This window comes from Delphinus delphis, chromosome 15 (assembly GCF_949987515.2).
Source record: "Delphinus delphis chromosome 15, mDelDel1.2, whole genome shotgun sequence".
Taxonomy (NCBI): domain Eukaryota; kingdom Metazoa; phylum Chordata; class Mammalia; order Artiodactyla; family Delphinidae; genus Delphinus; species Delphinus delphis.
The window spans coordinates 18,410,201-18,429,695 of NC_082697.1; the positions used below are offsets into that span (position 1 = coordinate 18,410,201).

Below are 19,495 nucleotides of genomic sequence, written 5' to 3' on the forward strand. Positions count from 1 at the left end.
GGTCCCCTCCTTCTCCGCCCCCTTCAGCCTCCACGCGGCGAGAAGCGGGAGCGGCGCCCGCGCATGCGCCCGGGGTAAGGTCCGCTTTCTGCGACGTCAGGGGGCTTGCGCCCGCACGAAAGCCCCGCCCCCCCGGGCGCCAGAGGCGACCTGGGCGGGGGGCCTCGGGCCACGCCCCCAGCCGAGCCGAGCGGGGCCGAGCGGAACCGAGCGCCTCCGAGTGCGGCCGAGCCGAGCCGAGCGGCCCGGAGTCGGTTGGTGCAGCTGCGTCCCCGCCGCCCAGTAGTCCGCGGCTCCGGCGTCGCCGCCGCCGCCGCCGCTGCCGCTGCCGCCAGCGCCGCCGCCGCCGCCGCCGCCACCGCCTTTACCTCTGTGGGGCCTGCGCCGGCCGGCAGGCCGGCCGCCCGCCCGCCGGGAGGGAGGCCCGGAGCGCGGGGAGAGCAGCCCGGCCGCGGGCGCCTCCGCCGCTGCCGCTGCCAGGTGAGCGCTCGCCGCGGCCCGCCGGCCCCGTGTGCCCCCGCGACTGTCAGTCCCCGTGTGTGTGTGTGTGTCTCCTCCTGTCAGCCCCCTGTGTCTGCGCGAGCTCCTCCCACCACACCTGGCCCCCGGCCCTGCCCGCAGTGTCCGCCACCCCCTCCCGCCGGCTACCCCGGGTCTTTCTGTCAGCCGCCAGCACCCCCTGGCTGGGACGCTCCGCCCCTTCCCCCCGAAGCCCCTCCCTCCGCCCCATCTGTCAGCACCCCCCCCCCCCTCCCGACCTCGCTGCTGGCTCGGGCACCCTGGAGGCGTGAGGGTGCCGCCGCCGCCGCTCCCGGGGGTCCGAGTAGCCCCCGCGGGCCACACGGCTGCAACGAGGGGGTTGTGGCGGGGCAGTGGGGGTGTCCGCAGATGCCCGCCGGACCATGTGAGGGTGCGTGTCCCCGTGTGCGCCGGCTGTGAGCACCAAGTGTGCGCCCGAGCGCCGGGAGGGGAGCGCGGGGGGCGGCCTGACCAACGTGGGGCGGAGATGCCGGGCGGCCGAGAGCCGCTTGCTCCAAGTCCCTCGGGCCGGCTGCGTCCTGCGGGGATGGGGGCAGCCCCAGGCTCTGGTCCGCTCGGCCAGGGAGGCAGCTGAGCAGGGACTCGAGCCACTCTGGGTGCAGTAGACTTCTCCATCCTGGGACCGGTGTTTGCCCTGGAGAAGGCAGCGAAGCTGGGCTCTGGGTCCCCGGATGCCGCAGGTGGCATGTGAGCAGAGTTTGGGGGCTTGCTAAACCTTCCCAGTTTGGGATTTCCATTCAGAGAAGCCTGTCGGAAGTGATTGAGGAGTGGGTGGGATGAGGAGCTTAGGTGGAAAGTGTTTTGAGAGCTTGAGTCATTTTGAGTTGCGTGGTTTGCATTTCTGAGCAGTGATTGCCCTGGGCTTTTGCCCTGCGAGAAAATGTTATGTGGTGGGGCGGGGGGAGGGGGGTGTAGAGGAGGAGGGAGGGCACACTCCTTTCCGTCTTTATCTGTGTCATGTGGACGTATAGTATGTTTATTCATGAGACCTCCACACATCCTCAATTTTAAGAAGAATTACAGTAGTTTCCATTTATACATGCTCTTGTATGCTGTTATCTTAATGTTCTTTATTTGCAGTAACTTCGTATTGCATATTTCAAAACTAAGAGAAAATGCGTCCTAAAACAATTGGTATTTTGCCGGATAATTCTCAACCACGGGGAAAGAGCCAAAAGCGCACTTCATTAGCTGGAACAACTTATTCGGGCTTAATTTGTTTCTAAGAGACATACAGTGGAAAAATCCAGAAGCGGCATAGTAGTAGCTAAGAGTGTTAGGAAATTAATGAAAAGGGCCCTTCTGTTGCTGCCTTGGAAAGATGGTATCAAAGTTGCTGTAGAGGACAGAGCTGCTATGTAATGATAAACATATTAACCAAGTTGGTTTTGTGACCTTGATACATTGCGTGGCGCTTGATTTGTACAGTGCTTCCTAACAGGAAAACATTGCATGGGAAGCAGGGTAATTTGGGGAGAAAATGGTCCCCATTTTTTTTTTTTTGTCATATTTAACTAAGATTTCAGACTAGGGCAGTCTCACGTGGGAGTGGGTTTTTTTCTTTTCTAAGATAACATCAAAAATTACAAAAATAACTCATGTTTAAGGCAGAAAACTAGGGGAAAAAAAACACCTAAGAAAAGCATAAGAAAAAACCCACCATCCCACAAACCATAGTAAACCATAGTTTGGTATTTATCCCGTTAGTCTTTTGTTCCCATATGTATTTTTTTTTCTTACAGAAATGCTGCTTTACCATAAGATTGTTTTATTGTCTGCTTTTTTACACTTATAAATAGATTGTGAGAGGTATGTCTTGTTTTAATAAGAACTTGTTCCTTTTTTGAGCCTTTTAAAAAGATTAGGTCCTTTGCTTAGAGAGCTCCAACAGCGTCACATCTTAAAGTAAAATCTGAAGTCCTTGCTTTGGTCTACAAGGCTACCTCTGTGTCCTCACTTCCAGCCTTGCCAGACAGATCTTTTTGCTATTCCTTAAAAACTTCAAGCATGCACCAGCCTCCTCGCCTTTGCATTTGCTATTGCGTCGGCTTGGAACTCTGTTCCCTGGACACCATGATTCTTCTTCCCTCAGGCTCTGCTCCGGTGTAACCTTTTAAGGCCTTTCCCTGACCACTCTGTGGAGGATACACCCCATTCCCCTGTCCTCCTTAACCAACCTTACTTTTCTTCATGGCACTTACCACACTTGGCAAATACCTATTTATTTGTTGGTTTATTGTCTCTTTCCCTCGATTAATCTGGAAGTGTGAGGCTTTTTTCACTGGTGTATCTTCAAGGGCCCAGAGAGGACCTGACCCATTTTGGTGCTTAATATTTGTTGAATGAATGAATGCTTATTACCCATCCATGCATGTAACCTTCCTGGTAGCCTCCTAGGCTTTTATTTTATTTATTTATTAATTTATTAACATCTTTATTGGAGTATAATTGCTTTACAATGGTGTGTTAGTTTCTGCTGTCTAACAAAGTGAATCAGCTATACATATACATGTATCCCCATATCCCCTCCCTCTTGCGTCTCCCTCCCACCCTCCCTAACCCACCCCTCTAGGTGGTCACACAGCACTGAGCTGATCTCCCTGTGCTATGTGGCTGCTTCCCACTAGCTATCTATTTTACATTTGGTAGTGTGTATATGTCCATTCTACTCTCTCACTTCGTCCCAGCTTACCCTGCCCCCTCCCCGTGTTCTCAAATCCATTCTTTATGTCTGTGTCTTTATTCCTGTCCTGCCTGTAGGTTCATCAGAACCATTCATTTTTTTCCTCCTAGGCTTTTAGATTGCTATATCATGAAGTGGGATAACAATCCTTTAAAAGTCAGGGTAGTCCTCTCCTTTACATATCTGAGGAGAAGAATTTTACAAAGTGAGGCTTATGATCTTAAAAAGAATTACAATCTTGATTTAACTTGAACAGTTGAGGGAAGGAACAGTTTTGGCAAATGTTACTGACTCTCCTTCTTATGCATTATACCTTGTGTTACATTGGAAAACTTTGAAACGTATAAAGTATCTCAGTTGTGTTTACTGCTATGATTTCAGTCTGGTAGTTCGTAGTGATAGTATTAGCCTCAAGAGGATAGTGAGTTTTCTGTGTCAATAGATACCCAGAGATATAATTACAGCTTTAATGCATTTTCATTTGAGGAGTAGCTGTTATATTTACTTATTTTCCTGGCAGTTTTATCCTTTTCAATTCCCTGGTTATCAGTTTTTGGATGGCCTAGCAGGTAACTTAAGTTTTTTTTTTTTTTAAACATTTTAAAATAAATCCTTGATCTCTTGAGCATTTTACAACTCTCACGTGACTCTTGAACTGTTTGAAAGTACCAGCTTCATCTTTCAGGATGAAATGACATCTGTAATAGAACATATAATTGCATTTTCATTATAAGGAAGGGAAAAATTGTATATTGGGGTAGAATTTTTACAGAGAGAATATAGTGTGAGTGTAAGCTTTCTAAAAGCTTATATTTCAAGTAGGCAATCTTTAATTTCAGTGAGTTTTTGAAAAGAATCCTTGCTTTTTGCTCTAAAGGAAAAGAATTCCTTTGAACACAATCCAAACCTTCAAAATCTTTTTTCTTATGCCTCAAACATAGGAGAACTTGGGGAAAAAAATCCTAAATGAAAAATTTTATTCTTTTAAGGCCTAAAGGGAGTGTGTTAATTAATTTTTCTTTGTTCCACGGGCATTTATCAAGCACATAGTCGGGGCAGTTCTGTGTGGTTTTGTATGGGCTACATTACCACATTTCGTTTTAGATTACCGACCTGATTTGGTATTACTTCTTCTCTTTTCTCGCTTGGCTCCCTCCCTTCTCTCATCATAGTCTCTTCCTAAGTGATCTCATCCATTCCCAGGGCTTGATTACCCTCTGGATGCAGATGACTACCTCAGTAACACCTCCCGCCTGGACCCTTCTTTGGTTCTAGACTTACATTTTTTTTTTGTTTTTGTTTTTTTTGTTTTGCGGTACGCGGGCCTCTCACTGTTGTGGCCTCTCCCGTTGCGGAGCACAGGCTCAGCGGCCATGGCCCACGCACCCAGCAGCTCCGCGGCACGTGGGATCTTCCCGGACAGGGGCACGAACCCGTGTCCCCTGCATTGGCAGGCAGACTCTCAACCACTGCGCCACCAGGGAAGCCCTAGACTTACATTTTTACGTACCGCCCCCCTTCTCTCTCTCCTGGCAGCCTCACAGTGATCCCAAACTTCACGTGTCCAAAATCGATTGCTCAATCTCCCCCTCAAACTTCCAAATTTGTATTCCTCATTCTTGACCCCTCTCCCCTCTCTCATCCAGCTTTCCCCTGCCCTGAGCCTTCCCTGTCTCAATGTCATTACTGTCCATTCATCGTTTCGCCAGAGACCTGAAAGTTGACCTGGATTTTTCCCGATTCCTCACCCTACCTCCAGTCCGTCAGCGTGGCCTGTCGGCCTAGCTTCCAGGTACTTCAGATCCTCCCTTCCCTCCGTCCTCCTAATCCAGCCACCGTCTTCTCTCAGCTGGATGACTGTTCCTGCCTGTCACCTGGTCTCCCAGCATCCACTCCTGCCTTCGCTAACCCGTTCTCCTGCCAGCAGCCAGTGAGCCTACCAGTCCCTGTCACCCTGCTCATCCCCTGCCCACTTCGAGGCTCCCTACCGCCCTCAGACCCACGTGCACACTTACTCAGGTGCTGGCCTCTGTCTCCTCTCTGCTCCGCTTCTCACTCGCTGCGCTCCTGTCAGGTGGGAGCATCATCGGTTCCTCTCAATGCCAAGTTCTTCTCCTCTTCTGTACAGCCCTTCCCTCTGTCCGACACTGTTCCCCCGACTCTTCTTGTGGAAGGTCCTTCTCCAACATCTGGGCTCAGCAAAAATGTCCCTCCTCAGAGGAGCCTCTTCCCTGATCACCCCTTTACAGTAGCTTCCTCCCCATTGTCCCCCTCTCAGTACGTGTTCATTTCCTGCTAGCACTTCACTAAAATTCCAAGTATTTCATTCATATGTTTGTTTCCTTCTTTATTGTCTACTCCAGTAGACTGCAAGACCAAGAGGGCAGGGACAGCCTTGGCCTGTTTATGGTCCAGTCTGGGCACTGTGCTCTGCCTAGACTCCACCAGCTGCAGGTCCCCAGTACCTGCTGAATGATAAGAATTATAATAACAGCTAACCTTTCTTGAGACTATGTGCCAGGTCCGTGGCTAAGTGTGTTCGTGCATTATCTCTAAATCTCTGGGAGAACCTACTAAGGTGGTGATGGTTATTATATTACCATTATATTATTATATTACCATCATTATATTATTATATTACCATCATTATTATATTATCATTTGGGGGGTTTTTTTGTTTTGAGAAAATTGAGCTTAGAGAAGTAACTTTTAAAATATGGCAGCTAAGAAAGTGGCGGAGGTAGAATTTGGATCTGTATGATCTGACTGTAGAATTCATTGCTTCCCTTTGATTCACTGCTGCCTTCTGATATGAATGTAGGAATGAGTGAATGAATGTGGAATATGCGGTGATATTAATATTGGGTGGTTCCTCATGTTTGTGTTTCTGAGCATATATTGGAGTATAAAAAAAAATGCTTGGGTTAGGGTGGTGCATTTCCTGGGAAGTTTCTGTTGATAACCACTGTGCCAAAGAACAGAGATGAGTTTGTGTTTGGGCTCTGTGTTTTACTTTTACCTTTGCCACTTTCTAGCTGCAAGCTCTTGGGCAAATTCCTTAACATGTCTAAGTCTGTTTTTTTCAGCTGGAAATGGAGAAAAATAATAGTTCTTATCTCACAGGGTCATTGTGAGTAGCATAATTATACGCAAAAAACAGTCAATGTTAGCTATCAATATTAATATTATAAGGAGGAAAAAAAAGTTAGGAAAAGACTTTTAGCCCCATCAATAAACTAGAGTTTGGTTAAGAGTGAAAAACAGAAACCATAACTAACAGTAGTGTTTCAGTGACTCTGGTTTTGAGTTTATAAAAATTATCAGGCAATTAACTATTTGGCTTGGGATTTATAATCATTCTATTGATGTAGGCAACTTTATGTTTGTATTTAAACTTGTTCAATGCTTGTAGGTAAGATAGTTTTGTTTTCTTCTTTTTCTTTTTAAACTCCTCCCAATCTTAAAAAGATTCTCAGGGTAGAGGGATCCTTTGAGAGGCTGGCTATTTTTTTTCCCCATTCACCACCGTTACAGCTTACTTCAGTTATGATTATCACCAGGGAGTTTACTTCAAATAACCAAGCAAACAGTAGGCCCAGCACAGGCATGGATGGGCTTGGCAGCCCTTATGATGGAATATCTGGGCACAGTTGCATTTTCTGGTGGGATGACTTAAGAGCAAGTGCCAGTCTGATGACTTCCATCATCTTTGTGAAATAGAGGGTGAGGTTGTCCTCTAAGAGTAAGAGGGAAGAGGTCAGAGGAAAAACAAGGAGATTTGACGTACAGCTGAGGTCAGGAAGAGGAAGAGTGAACTTGGGGCAACGTCCATGACCTCTCGGCAGTATGCAGGGCTCTGTTGAGGTAAGAGACCGTGGATTGATCAGGGCGCCAGGAGCATTCAGCTGCCTGGGTTTAGGAGCAAACAAGACATATAGCTGGACTGAGCCAGGGTTGAATTTTGCTGGGGGTGAGCAGCGGAAGGACAGTGGAGCAGAGGAACTGAGGGTGTTGAGCAGGGAGTGATTAACACGAGCAGTAAGGGGGTCTCTGCTGCACGTGGATGAGAAAAGGACCAGAGGTGTGGATGAAATCAAGCAGTGGATGTATTGGAGCGATGGAGTAATAGGAGGATGTGGTTAGAGAGTGACATGTGAGTGGAAGATTTCAGAGTTGGAGCAATTAATTACTGGACATGACAGGCACCTGGGTTTTGCCACAGAAATAAGTGGCTGAAGTGAAGCGAACTCAGTGAAGAAGGTCAAGTAACTGAGGCTCGAGTGTTGTTTGGGTCATCCATGTGGTTATCCAAGCCATCAAAAGGGTGGCGGGACATTTGGGGTGGAGAGAAGGAAGGCGTGCCAAATCTTCGGTGAATGACATACTGGCAATGAGAAGAGGTGTGATGACCAGCCTGCAGGAGCCGCAGAGGATCAGGGCATTGGCAGAGCAGTGACCTGGAAGCTTTGTGGGTTGCAAGGTCTCTTTGGAAGAAGTTGGCCTTGGCCCAGGTTCATTATGCTTCTGAAGGAGTCCCAATTCTAGGTGGGCAGCATGGATGGCATATAGATTTGTGTTTCTAAACCTGGTCATGGAAATCATCTGAGGGTCTGTGTTAAAAACACAGATTCCAGGGCTCCACCCCAGGCCCACTGAATTAGAATTTCTAGGACAGGAGTCTGAGAATGTGCATTTTAACACTCCGCCCTCCACACACACACCTGGTAGTCCTTTATAATTAGGCAAGTTTGGGAAATGTGCCTGTAGTGGGTAAGAACACGGGGTCTGGAGGCCGACTGCCGGGGTCTGAAGTGAGGCTGGTGAGAGAGAGCCTTAGCCGGTGACTCTTAATAGCTTGCCTTTCCAGGTCTAGCTGATACCAGATGCACTGAATTAAGAGACCCTCCATTAGAGGCAAACCCCCTGACGAAAGCAGGAAGAGACAGCTGGTGATGACAGAGACAAAAACTCTCCACAAAATAATTCAAAGTACAGCAGTTTGGGGACGTTCATAGAGGAAACAGTCTTGTTTGCCTCTGTGGTCTCCGAATACATTAATTAATCATAATTGCTATCCTGTTCAGCAGGAATAGGTCAAATTATGGTTTGGTTAGTTCAGAAAGCTTGAGAAGGAAGTAATGCGATTGAATTTAGAAAGCTTTCTGTTCTAATCTTGCATGTTTTAGTGCTTCAGTTATCAGTACAATTAACTTATGTGACGCAGTTCTGTCTCTGAAGATACTGGATTAAAAAACCCTTTACTCAATGACAAGGCAAAGACAAGAGCAGTTACTATCCCTGAGGGGCTGCGAACATGCCTAGATACTTAATATCATGATACCAGCAACCCTACCACCCCATTCTCCCTATTTTTTTTTTTTTTTTTTTTTTTTTTGCGGTACGCGGGCCTCTCACTGTTGTGGCCTCTCCCGTTGCAGAGCACAGGCTCCTGACGCGCAGGCTCAGCGGCCATGGCTCACGGGCCCAGCCGCTCCGCGCCATGTGGGATCTTCCCGGACCGAGGCACGAACCCGTGTCCCCTGCATTGGCAGGCGGACTCTCAACCACTGCGCCACCAGGGAAGCCCTCCCTATTTTTATGAAGAAAATTCTGTTTGTTTCCATGACAAGGAAAAGGAATCCTGCAAGAGAATAGCTGCTGGGGAGGGAACTTGGAGTTCACCATCCTGGGCTGACCACTTAGAATCCCTTGTTGCTGGTGAGGAGGGTTTGAGTTGAGTGTTTGGAATATTAAACTATACTTACCACCTGTTTTGTCATGCCCAAACACTAAAGCTTTGGGAAAACAATGTTGTTACCCTGCTAGAAGTGGTTGCTTTGGACCTTGAGCCTGAAACTTTAATTGCTCGATCGTGTGCTCTGTTCCTTATTTCCAGACTGAGGAGTCTGGCTTTCAGACTGGTGAACTGGATGTCAAACATGGCATAGCATCTTGGCTATATTCCTGTCACTTATCACGTCCTTCCATGCGCTGTCTCATCTCCCTGCTGAACTGCAGACAGCCATTCGAATGCACATCTTGAGACCAGTGGAGGTTTAGCAATGCCAGCTCCACCAGAGCTTTCTGTTTGCAAGTTGAGATTAACTAATTCCCTTTTAGGAAAAAAACCCAAACAAACAGGAATTTAGAGTATTTTTACCTTGTAGAAAAACACTTTCTCTAAAGCTGAGAAATACTGACAGAGGCCAAAGAGGATTTTAATGATACTAACATATTCTCTAATGTCACACTTCCCTGCCCTCCAGACCTCGGGAACCCTGGAAGGCTCTGCTGTGTTATGGTGCCCTTTACAACGTCTGAATCACTAAGAGTATTTCAGTTTGTGAAGTGTTTGTAGGCCTGCCTTGAACTAGGCACCTTGGTATTAAAAAGAAGGTCTCTGGTCTCCAGGAACTTTTTTTTTTTTTAAGTTAGACAAGGTGCATTTAAATCTCTAACCTCAAGCAGACCATGCAGTGAGCTGCAAAGGAGGTATAATCAAAATGTGGGATCACAGCAAAAGAGAGGTTATTTCTGGTGGTGGGTAGAGGTGGCAAGAGGGGGTTGGAGGATGCTTTCAGGGAATGTTTGTAATCAGACTGGATCTTGAAAGTTGGATAGAATTTTGAACTATTTTTTATATTCTTTGTTTACTAAGGCATCATTTATTTTAGCAAGCCTATAGAAATATTTCGGTGCTTAATGGATTAGCGTTCAGTTATCTAAATGACTCACTCATTCAGAATGCCTCACGCCTTAATTATTTTGGATAACTTGTCTCTGTAAGTAAGATATGAAGTATTAAGGAATGTATGATGGGGAAGTGCTTTTATGGAAGCCCTTAAAGGTGATCTTGGAATCACAGTGGATATCTCAAATCCCTGAAGAAATGGAAATACAGTGCTGTGGTGGTGACTAGACAATCTGAATGACAATGGAAGGCATATGTTTGGATGTGTGGTTTAGGAACTGGGGGAAGATGGAGCTGTAAGTGATACTGGTGAGAACTTCATAGGAAAGGAATCGTCTGCCGGGTTAGGAGGCCTCTTGAACACCATAATAAACTGAAGGCGGCCAGCTTCTTCTTGTTCTTCCTTGCTCTAGCATGGCTGAGCACGTGGGGTTTTACAGGAAGGCTGTGAAGCCATGCCCAGAATTTTTCTTCCTGCCCCAAGCCTCTGTGTTCCTTGTTGCTGGGCTTGTCCTGCCTCAGACCTGCATCTTCGTGCCACAGATTCTGTCGTGTTGATGTGTGTCCTTCTGGGTGAATCCACACTCCTTTAGCAAGCCCATTTCTTGCCGTGGTAAGTTAGCGACAGCTGGACCATTGTACCAGCCTTGCAAATGGTTATATTATGCCAGAGACCTTGCAGTTTTTTCTTTCCCACGAGAAGACTCTAGTTTCAGTCTCCCACTTGCTCCATCAAGCCAACACTTAATTTTCTAGGAAGCTGAAAAACATACAACTTGCTACCTTTTGTGCTGAAATGGGGCCCTGGCTCAGAATTCTGATCCCTTTGGGAATCAACACATACAGTTTTGAAAAGATAGTACTTTTTGCTTATTCCTGATAATGCCAATAGCATTTTAAAAGCCAAGATATTTGGCAATGCTGTATGTCCCAAACTACCATGCAGGTGACTAAAGCAACTCTAAGAAAATGAATTCAGTTGCTCACCAGTAATGTACTTTTTATGTGTCTACTGTGTGTCAGGTACTGTGCTAGACACTGTTGGGAGCAAGTCAGACGTGGTCTCCCTCTGGCCTCATATCACTGACAGTCTGGCAGCTCCATGGCCAGGAAGCCACCATAGCTTTGTAGTGTAACGGTAGGCGGAGGTGGAAAGGCCTGGTGTCTAGTCCTGCTTTTGCCTTTTATCAATTACATGACGTTAGACGTTTGCCTCTCTTTTCTGTCAACTGGACTGAAACACCTTTTAAAAAGGTTTATAAGAGTTTTATCATACTTAAATGACAGTACATAAATAAGAGTTTTGAAAAGGTCAAGTTACTATATATGCAAATATAGGTGGGGGTAATCAGCTTTGTTCAGTAGGAATAGCTAATGGAGAGTTTCCACTACTCCATGGCTTCAGAAAATCACCGAATATAATATTTGGGCTGTATATTATTAATATTTCACTAATTCTAATGTTTATTAATAATAAATTTAAAAACCAGCGGTTTTTTGGTGCCTGGAGTTAATACAGACTACCTAGTCATCCCTGAAGAACGACAGATTTAATACATCTGGCAGTTACTTCAGAAAGCAGTACGTGCCTCTAGGTATTTAGTATATAACTACAACAACGTATATGTGACAGTGCTAATAATCTAATATATACCATGGAATTATAGTACAGTAAGACAGAAATGTATCTGAATAATAATCATAATAAAATAAAAAGTATCCCTTGTAAGTAGTAGAAGATACTTTTAGTTTTTGCAGATTTTGATAAAGAGTTTTGAACTGCGTGGGTCCTTTTTGGTTCTGACTTTCTGTTGTTTTTATGGTCCCCTTATACCTGTCACTGAAGAACTAAGACCCTTCATTGTAGATATTTTCTGTAGCAACCTAGACATGACCCTTAGTTTTTCTGAGCCTCAAATTACTCATAAAATGTGGCCTTTTCTTGGCCACACCAACTTCACAGGGTTGTTGAGACATTCAAGTTGGAACTGATGTGCTACTTTCAATGTGAGGGTCCCCCATTTGGTTGTAGGGATAGTGGTCAGGTAATTCTGGCAAGTGAATGCCCCGGAAGGGCTGTATCTTGATTTACAGCCCAGCCCTTGTTCAAGTTTCCTGATTCTTCTTCATCACAATTCAGTGCCTTCTACATCATTTTGTCCCATTCGCATTTAAAAGCATTTCGGGGACTTTCCTGGTGCAGTGGTTAAGAATCCACCTGCTAATGCAGGGGACATGGGTTTGAGCCCTGGTCCGGGAAGATCCCACATGCCATGGAGCAACTAAGCCCGTGTGCCACAACTACTGAACCTGCATGCCACAACTACTGAAGCCTGCGTGCCTAGAGCCCATGCTCCGCAACAAAGAGAAGCCACCGCAATGAGAAGCCTGCGCACCGCAATGAAGAGTAGCCCCCGCTCGCTGCAACTAGAGAAAGCCCGCACGTGGCAATAAAGACCCAACGCAGCCAAAAATAAATAAATGAATAAAAGCATTTCGTTTTATACCCAGTTGGTCATTAGCCAACATTTATGGAGCTTCTGCTATGTGTCAGGCATTGTGTAGGGTGCTGTGGATGTAGAGGTGAGAGGGCCGGACCCTGACTCCAGAGTGCCTGTTTAAGTCCAAGACTGCGCATCAACTTTGGCCTGCATTTCCAGCCTGCTGGTCTTCTCTTCCGATTTCAGACTTGCAAGCCCCTACAATCATGTGAGCCAGTTCCTTAAAATAAATCTCTTAATTTGCATGTGTGTACACACACACACACACACACACATACACACACACACACACACACACACATCCTCTTGGTTCTGTTTTCCTGGAGAACCAAGACGGATATGGTACTCAACAAATGCTGTCATTATCAATGCAGAAAGAGGTGGAACAAGTGTGGTAAGCAAGATGCTTAGTGGTTTGGTTTTAGCTGTGTTGAATTTGAGGCGCCCATGGAATCCATGGGGAGATACCGGCAGGCAAATGTAGCCAGGGTGTGGAGAGATCACATGAGTGGTCTAGACTGAAGGGATGTAAATTTGGAAGTCACCAGTCTATAGCTGTCAGTTGAAGCTGTGTTTGTGGGTGATTTCAGAAAGAGAGAACAGAGTTTGTAAGGTAAGGTGAGGTATCAAAATGGAATCCTAGGAAACACTAACATTTAGGGGAGAGGCAGAGGAAGAGGAGCCAGTAAAGGAAACCAAGAAGGAGCAGACAGAGAGGAGGAAGGAGAGAGTGGACATGGAAATCATGGCCAGGGAGAATTTCAAGAATGCAGCACTGTCAAGTCCCATATAAAGGTCGAGAGAAATGTTGCTGTCTGTCCATTGAACCTAGCTCTTAGGAGGTATCATTAGAGGTGACTGTTTCAGTGTCATAATTCATTACAGTGGGTGGAATAGAGGACCTGGGGTGATGAAGTGGAGGTGCATGTTTGCTGCTGCTGCTTCTTAAGGAGCTCAGTTATGACGTATGAGGAGAAGGGGCTGTGAACTTCCTGAGGAAGGGATGATTTTAGGATGTGAGGGGTTCTAGCATGTTCAGAGGCTGAAGAAACAGAGCTAGAAGAAAGGAAGAAGGGAGAGAAAGGACAAACGATTGATCAAGGTTTCCTCCATGGATAGAGGGATGTGCACAGGGTCAGTAGTTTTACCAGAGGAGGGATGCCTCTTTCACTTGGTATGGAAAGGGGAAAGGCTATTTGGGGATACAGGTATGTCTATAGAAGCTAGGGGGCTGGAAGTTTTGCCCTCATAAAAGCTTCTATTTTCTTTGTAAAGTGGACCTCTGGCAACATCTGATAGCCAAGGGGAGAGGGTGCAGTAAGGTCTTTGAAGACAGAGGTAAAGGTATAAAATTACTGCTGTGAGACTTGAAAGTGGAGGCTGATTATTGTTGCCCATTGTCTATTGAATGAAAGTTATACTCCGCAGTCTGATGTTTATAAAGTCCTCCAGTCTGCCTTTAACCAATTCTGCCAGACTCCCTATCTTTCCTTGCTTGATTCCAGCACCCTTGTGTACTTTAGCCGAGAGTGTCTCTTGTAGCACCGGAGTGTGGCTTTGCGAGACTGGATGCTGCGGGGGAGCTGCCAGTGGACTGTGAGTCAGGAGTCCTGTGGTCCAATCTTGGCTCCTCCGTTTACTAGCGATGGAACCTTGGACACCCCTTAACGTCTCTCAGTCCGCTTCTTCATTTGTAAACTGTTAATTATAACACCACCAATGATAAGTGATGATGATGATGGTTGTGTCAGATGAGAAAACGTATTTTAAAGTATTTTGAAGAGGATAAGGAATATATAAATGGAGCTGGTGTCATCAGGCCACGAATAATCCTAGAGCCAGGCGTTTGTATAACCTTTCTTCTTTACCACTAGAGTCCTGTCCCCTTCTCTTCAACTATCTAAATTCAGCCTGTATTACATAGAGAAATGCTAGCTCCTGTAACAGGTAAACCCTGCTGAAATCTCAGTGGCTTAAAACATTTTCATGCTCATTTCAAATCCAATCAGCCATGGAGGTGGGGGGGGGCCCAGACTGGTGGATGCTCTGCTGTCTTCAAACCATGGTTTCCATGGTTGCCCTGGGTATCGATGTCCAGGAACAGGGCGGGGGGAGAGAATGTCTATGATTGGGAGGCTTTGATGCATCAGGCCTAGGATGGGAGCTGGTGACTAAGGCCAAAGGAGAGATGGTTGAGAGGAGGCATTTACTGGATGGAGATGAATTTGGGGTGTGTGGGTTTTAGTGTGCACAGAAGGGTAGAGGGGGCTGAAAAGAGTGAGGCAGGACCTGTGGAGCCTAGGACAGAATGGAGAGGACACTCCTCCTGCCTTGAGAGACAGAGCTGGGGAAGGGGGAAGGGCTGAGGGGCCCAGGACTGTTCCCCATGAAGGCAGGCGGGGCACCACAAAGGTAGGAGAGAGGGCCCCCAGGGCGGGGGGAGACAGGTGGGCGAGAACCCGGGTGTCTACACACCTTCTGAGATGAGCTTCCTAACAGCTGGGGAGGCAGACCCTGTGAGGTGGTGCCTTGACAAGAGACACCCAATTAATAGGCAGCAGAGAAATGAGCTAGGACTTGAGGTTTTTGACATCAGAGCCCCTGGCGGTGAGAGCCAGGAAATATCCCACCTGGAGAACCTGAGAACCTGGACTCTGAAGTAGGCTTGAGGGGAACCCCTGGGGTGGGGGAGGGGAGCACCTCTGTGGTGGCTGTTCCTTTATAGGTGATTCACCCTTTGGCTGCTTGGGTTGGAGGAGGGAGGGCAAGAGAGGAGCATTCCAGGCAGAGGGAGCAGCCTGAGCAAAGATCCTAAGGCAGAAAAGTGCTTAGAGGGTTTGGGGACTGAACAGAGGCCAGCCTGGTCCATGCTGAGCAGGAGGGAGGGTGCGGGAGAAGGTGCTGGGGAGGGAAGCAGGGCCCAGGTCGCACAAGCATGTACAGGTCATGGCCGGGGGATGAGATTTTATTCTAAGGGCAGCAGGAAACCGTTGTACACTTTGCGTGGGGGCAAGATGGGCTGATTTATAGCTTAAAAAGACTACTCTGGCTGTTGAATGGTGAATGGGTGGAAGGAAGGTCACAGGGTATATTGGATGCGGTGGGTAAGGGAAAAGGAATTCAAGACGGAAGTGAGTCTGGAGCTCAGAGCAGAGGTTCAGGCTGGCAAAGAAAATTTGATGCTGTATTTCCTGTTAGCTCCCTCCCTGTTCTCAGCCAAGCTTCCTGTGAGTAGCTTTATCCACCATCTCTACTTCCTCGCCTCCTCAGCTCCAGCCTCTGTGCTCTGGCCTCTGTCACTGCCACTTCCCTGAAATGTCTAGGGCATAGGGCACTTAAGGCCCTTTATGATTAGCCAAGTCCAGGCCTTTGACCCTCTCCTGGCTTGAGCTGCATCCAGTCACACTGTGAGCCATTCCTGCCTTGAAATTCTCCTTAGCCCTCTGTCTCTCTGGCCCTTTTGTGGTCCCCAAGTCCTTAGACCAGTTCTGAAATGACAGCATTACCCAGGCTACTGACCTTGGTCCTCCTGGATTTCCTCTGTGCCTCTTGGAAAAGAAAGAGCCCTCTCCGCTTTCATCAGGACAATGCCTACTTGCCTTTCAGCTTCATGTCAGGTGCCCCCCACCTTCAGGAAGCCTTCCCTGACCCCTCAGGCTGGGTTAGGTGCCGCTTCTCCTCCATTTCCACTTCTCCTGGAGTATAAAGTGGATATGGTAGCACTTAGCACCCTGCTTACTTATTGGTCTCCCCAGTCTAACAGTACTGGAAGGATAGGATTACAACGAAATACCCTGTGATCTAGGACAAAGATTGCTTTCTCCAGTTCAGGTGAAAGCCACACTTTATAATGTAGGTATCTACACCTGATTGTATGTCCTTTAGTAGATCATTCATTTCTCACTGGGTCTGAGGGCTGTGAAGTCTGGTATAATGTCTTCTGTGAACAGAAGGAATTCATTTAGCTCCAAAGAATTAGTAATTGTCTCCATCTTCTGAAAGGAAAAAAAGCTGAGAATTTAAGAATATGAATTGCTTCAGAAGAGCTTCTGAAGACCGGCATTGCCTGGTAACTTGGTTCTCTGCTCCCTTGCCCCCACCCCGAAACCTGTCACAGGTGCCTCATGTTTTGAGATTCCACAGTTCTGGGTTTGACGTTCCAGCTGCCTCTATGGTGATGAGCATTAACGTTCTCCTGGGCTCAAGTGTGATCGCCTTCAAAGGCAGCAAATGGGCTGAATGAAAGATGTGCTTCTGCCTTTATATCCTTCCCTCTTGCTAACCAGGGGTGAAAAAGAAGAGGTGGGTAGAGACAGCAAAGTGTGCACGTCACACATCTGGAATTTCAGTAAGGTTCTGGGTGGTTAATGTCACTAAACTCTCATGCTTCTCTTTCAAATGCCTTTTTCTACCCTTTCTTTCTTTTTGTCGTTTCTCTCAGTTCCAAACCCACTTTATCTTTTTTGGCAGGTAGAACAAAGAAAAGAAAATGTCGAATCACTTTCTTCCCAGTGGCTGGATTTTTAGAATCTTTTAAAATTTTTTTCCCCGTGTTTAGTTTTCTGAGACTAACAGAGCAAAAAGCAGAGATGCCTTTGACTAAGTGGAACTCTTAGCTTCGTTACTCAAAATAATGCTGCAGGTTGTACTTGTGTTTTTTGGATGTAGTGTTGGGCTGATTATTTTCTAAGAAAAGAACACTGTAAGATTGTTATTTATTTATTTATTTATTTATTTTTGCGGTACGCGGGTCTCTCACTGTTGTGGCCTCTCCCGTTGCGGAGCCCAGGCTCCGGATGCGCAGGCTCACCGGCCACGGCTCACGGGCCCAGCCGCTCCGTGGCATGTGGGATCTTCCCGGACCGGGGCACGAACCCATGTCCCCTGCATCGGCAGGCGGACTCTCAACCACTGCGCCACCAGGGAAGCCCTGTTATTTATTTTTAAATTTAGACATCTCTCAAATGAAATAAGAATGCCTAAGTGTGTGTAACAAGGGACTAAGTTTGAGTCCCCACATTACTCTCTCGAGGGTTTGCTGTTCTCAGGATGAGAAATGCTTGCACACACACGAACTCCACTGTTTTGATTCCCACTTATGTTTATTTCTGGTGTCCAAACAAGACATTAGGATTACAGATGCTCAGATAGGAAAGGACGCAGGGTTTTCCAGTGTGCCCACCAGTGAGATCCCTTCTTACGTGGGGGACCTCTCTGTTAGCCTGAGAACATTCTTCCTCACAGGAAACTACAGTCTTTGACCCTTTGGATTTACTTAGTGAGTCTCTTCCACCACATGTTCAACCCTTTAAGTACTTGAAGACAGCTATCTTCCCTTTTATTGCCCAAGCCCTTCTTTATAGACTGTGGATTCCTGGTTTCTTCAGATATAACCTCCTTCCTTTTTCTACATATTGTGGTCCTAATAGAGCATCCCATGGTTTTGTTAGCTTTCTCTGGTGGCTCCATCTCTTGTTAAACTTACTCTCAGCTGAAACCCGCCCTCGTGGAACCCGCCTCTGAGCGGAGGTTTTAAAATGTCTATTTAACGGACTATTTTTTATCTCAGTGGTCTTACGTAACAGGAAAGCATTTTGTTACATTTGATAATGTTGTAATATACTTTCCCTTAAAAGAAAACAAAGGCTTTTAAGTCCTAGGGTGCAGGTAAAATACCAGTAAGGCATGGAATTTGATTTCTCGCCAGAGGAGGCTTAAGCAAGTTCAGTTGGGTCTGATAATAAAGGCTGGCATTGACTGTGCCCTCAGAGCATGCTGCCACTGTGCCAGGGATTGTTACACATATCATTTAGTTTCATACTCACAACAACCTGGTAAATAATGATATCATTAATAGTAGACACTGTTACTGACCTCATTTTAATGGTGAAGAAATGGAGTCTTAGAAAGGTTGGGACTTGCCCATGTTTCACATATCATAGTGTGACCCAGACCTTGAGCTCCTCCTATGCCACTATCCTCCCTCTCTGACACCTTTCTGCTGGGTAAAGCTCTGTGTACCATGCCCTTCTCTTGTGCCTCACGTTTAGCTCTCTGGTCTTCTTAATTAAAAAGTAAATTTTAAAAAGAAAGAATTGGGTGGTTCTTTGCAACTCACCAGGGCCCCTAGAAGAGTGCTCTGCATATGGTGGGTGCTGACAGGAGAACTGAGGTCCTTAGTTCTGTGTCTCCAGGACCAAGAAAAGTCCATCTTAAACCAGTAAAAGTCTGATGCTGTCATGGTGGGCTAGGACTAAACCTTTGATTTGCCTTTGGGCAGCTGGCTAGCACAGACCAAAGGGGAGAGTATGGTTATTGTCGTTGAGGTTGGACCAGCAGCCAGGACCGAATACAGGGATGTGATACCCAGATCAGTCTTGGCTCTGTCTTCCACACGCACCCTCTGTGAGCCTTAGTGTCCTCCTTTCCTGGGAGTTGGGAGGGAGAGAAATGTATGAGGGGAGCAGGGAGCTGTTTACTCCACGTTCTTTTCCCACTCTTCCAGAGGTTAAAATAGCCCATTTGGTGTTGGAGAGTCAGTTCTTGTGCCCTGTTTCCCAACTCCACACTTGAGACAGTGGCACAGTTGGAAGGATGGGACTTTGGGAAGCTGCTCTTTCCCCTCCCCCAGTCCCTAAGAAATTGGTGAGTTGGAGACCATTTTAAACTGGGGGTAAAACTGGAACTCTTTATTTTATTTACTTTTCTTTTTATTTTTTTCCCCCATATCTCCTCCCTCTTGCATCTCCCTCCCACCCTCCCTATCCCACCCCTCTAGGTGGTCACAAAGCACTGAGCTGATTTCCCTGTGCTACGCGGCTGCTTCCCGCTAGCTACCTATTTTACATTTGGTTGTGTATATATGTCAGTGCCACTCTCTCACTTCATCCCAGCTTACCCTTCTCCCTCCCCAAGTCCATTCTCTGTGTCTGCATCTTTATTCCTGTCCTGCCCCTAGGTTCTTCAGAACCATTTTTTTTTTAGATTCCATATATGTTAGCATGAGGTATTTGTTTTTCTCTTTCTGACTTACTTCACTCTGTATGACAGTCTCTAGGTCTATTCACTTCACTACAAATA

General features: G+C 46.7%; 1 protein-coding gene across 7 annotated transcripts in view; it reads left to right on the top strand.

The window, feature by feature from the left end:
• The first annotated feature begins 335 nt into the window (after positions 1-335).
• ZHX3 (zinc fingers and homeoboxes 3) overlaps positions 336-19,495 on the top strand; it is a 127,556-nt gene continuing 108,396 nt past the window's right edge. For 5 of the 7 annotated variants that reach the window (XR_009522071.1, XR_009522074.1, XR_009522072.1 and 2 more), the window contains exon 1: positions 336-480. The gene's annotated coding sequence lies outside the window, so the exon portion shown is untranslated. Of the gene's footprint in view, positions 481-785; positions 911-19,495 lie in introns of those variants that run through there. The other 2 variants (XR_009522073.1, XR_009522075.1) reach the window with 1 other exon arrangement.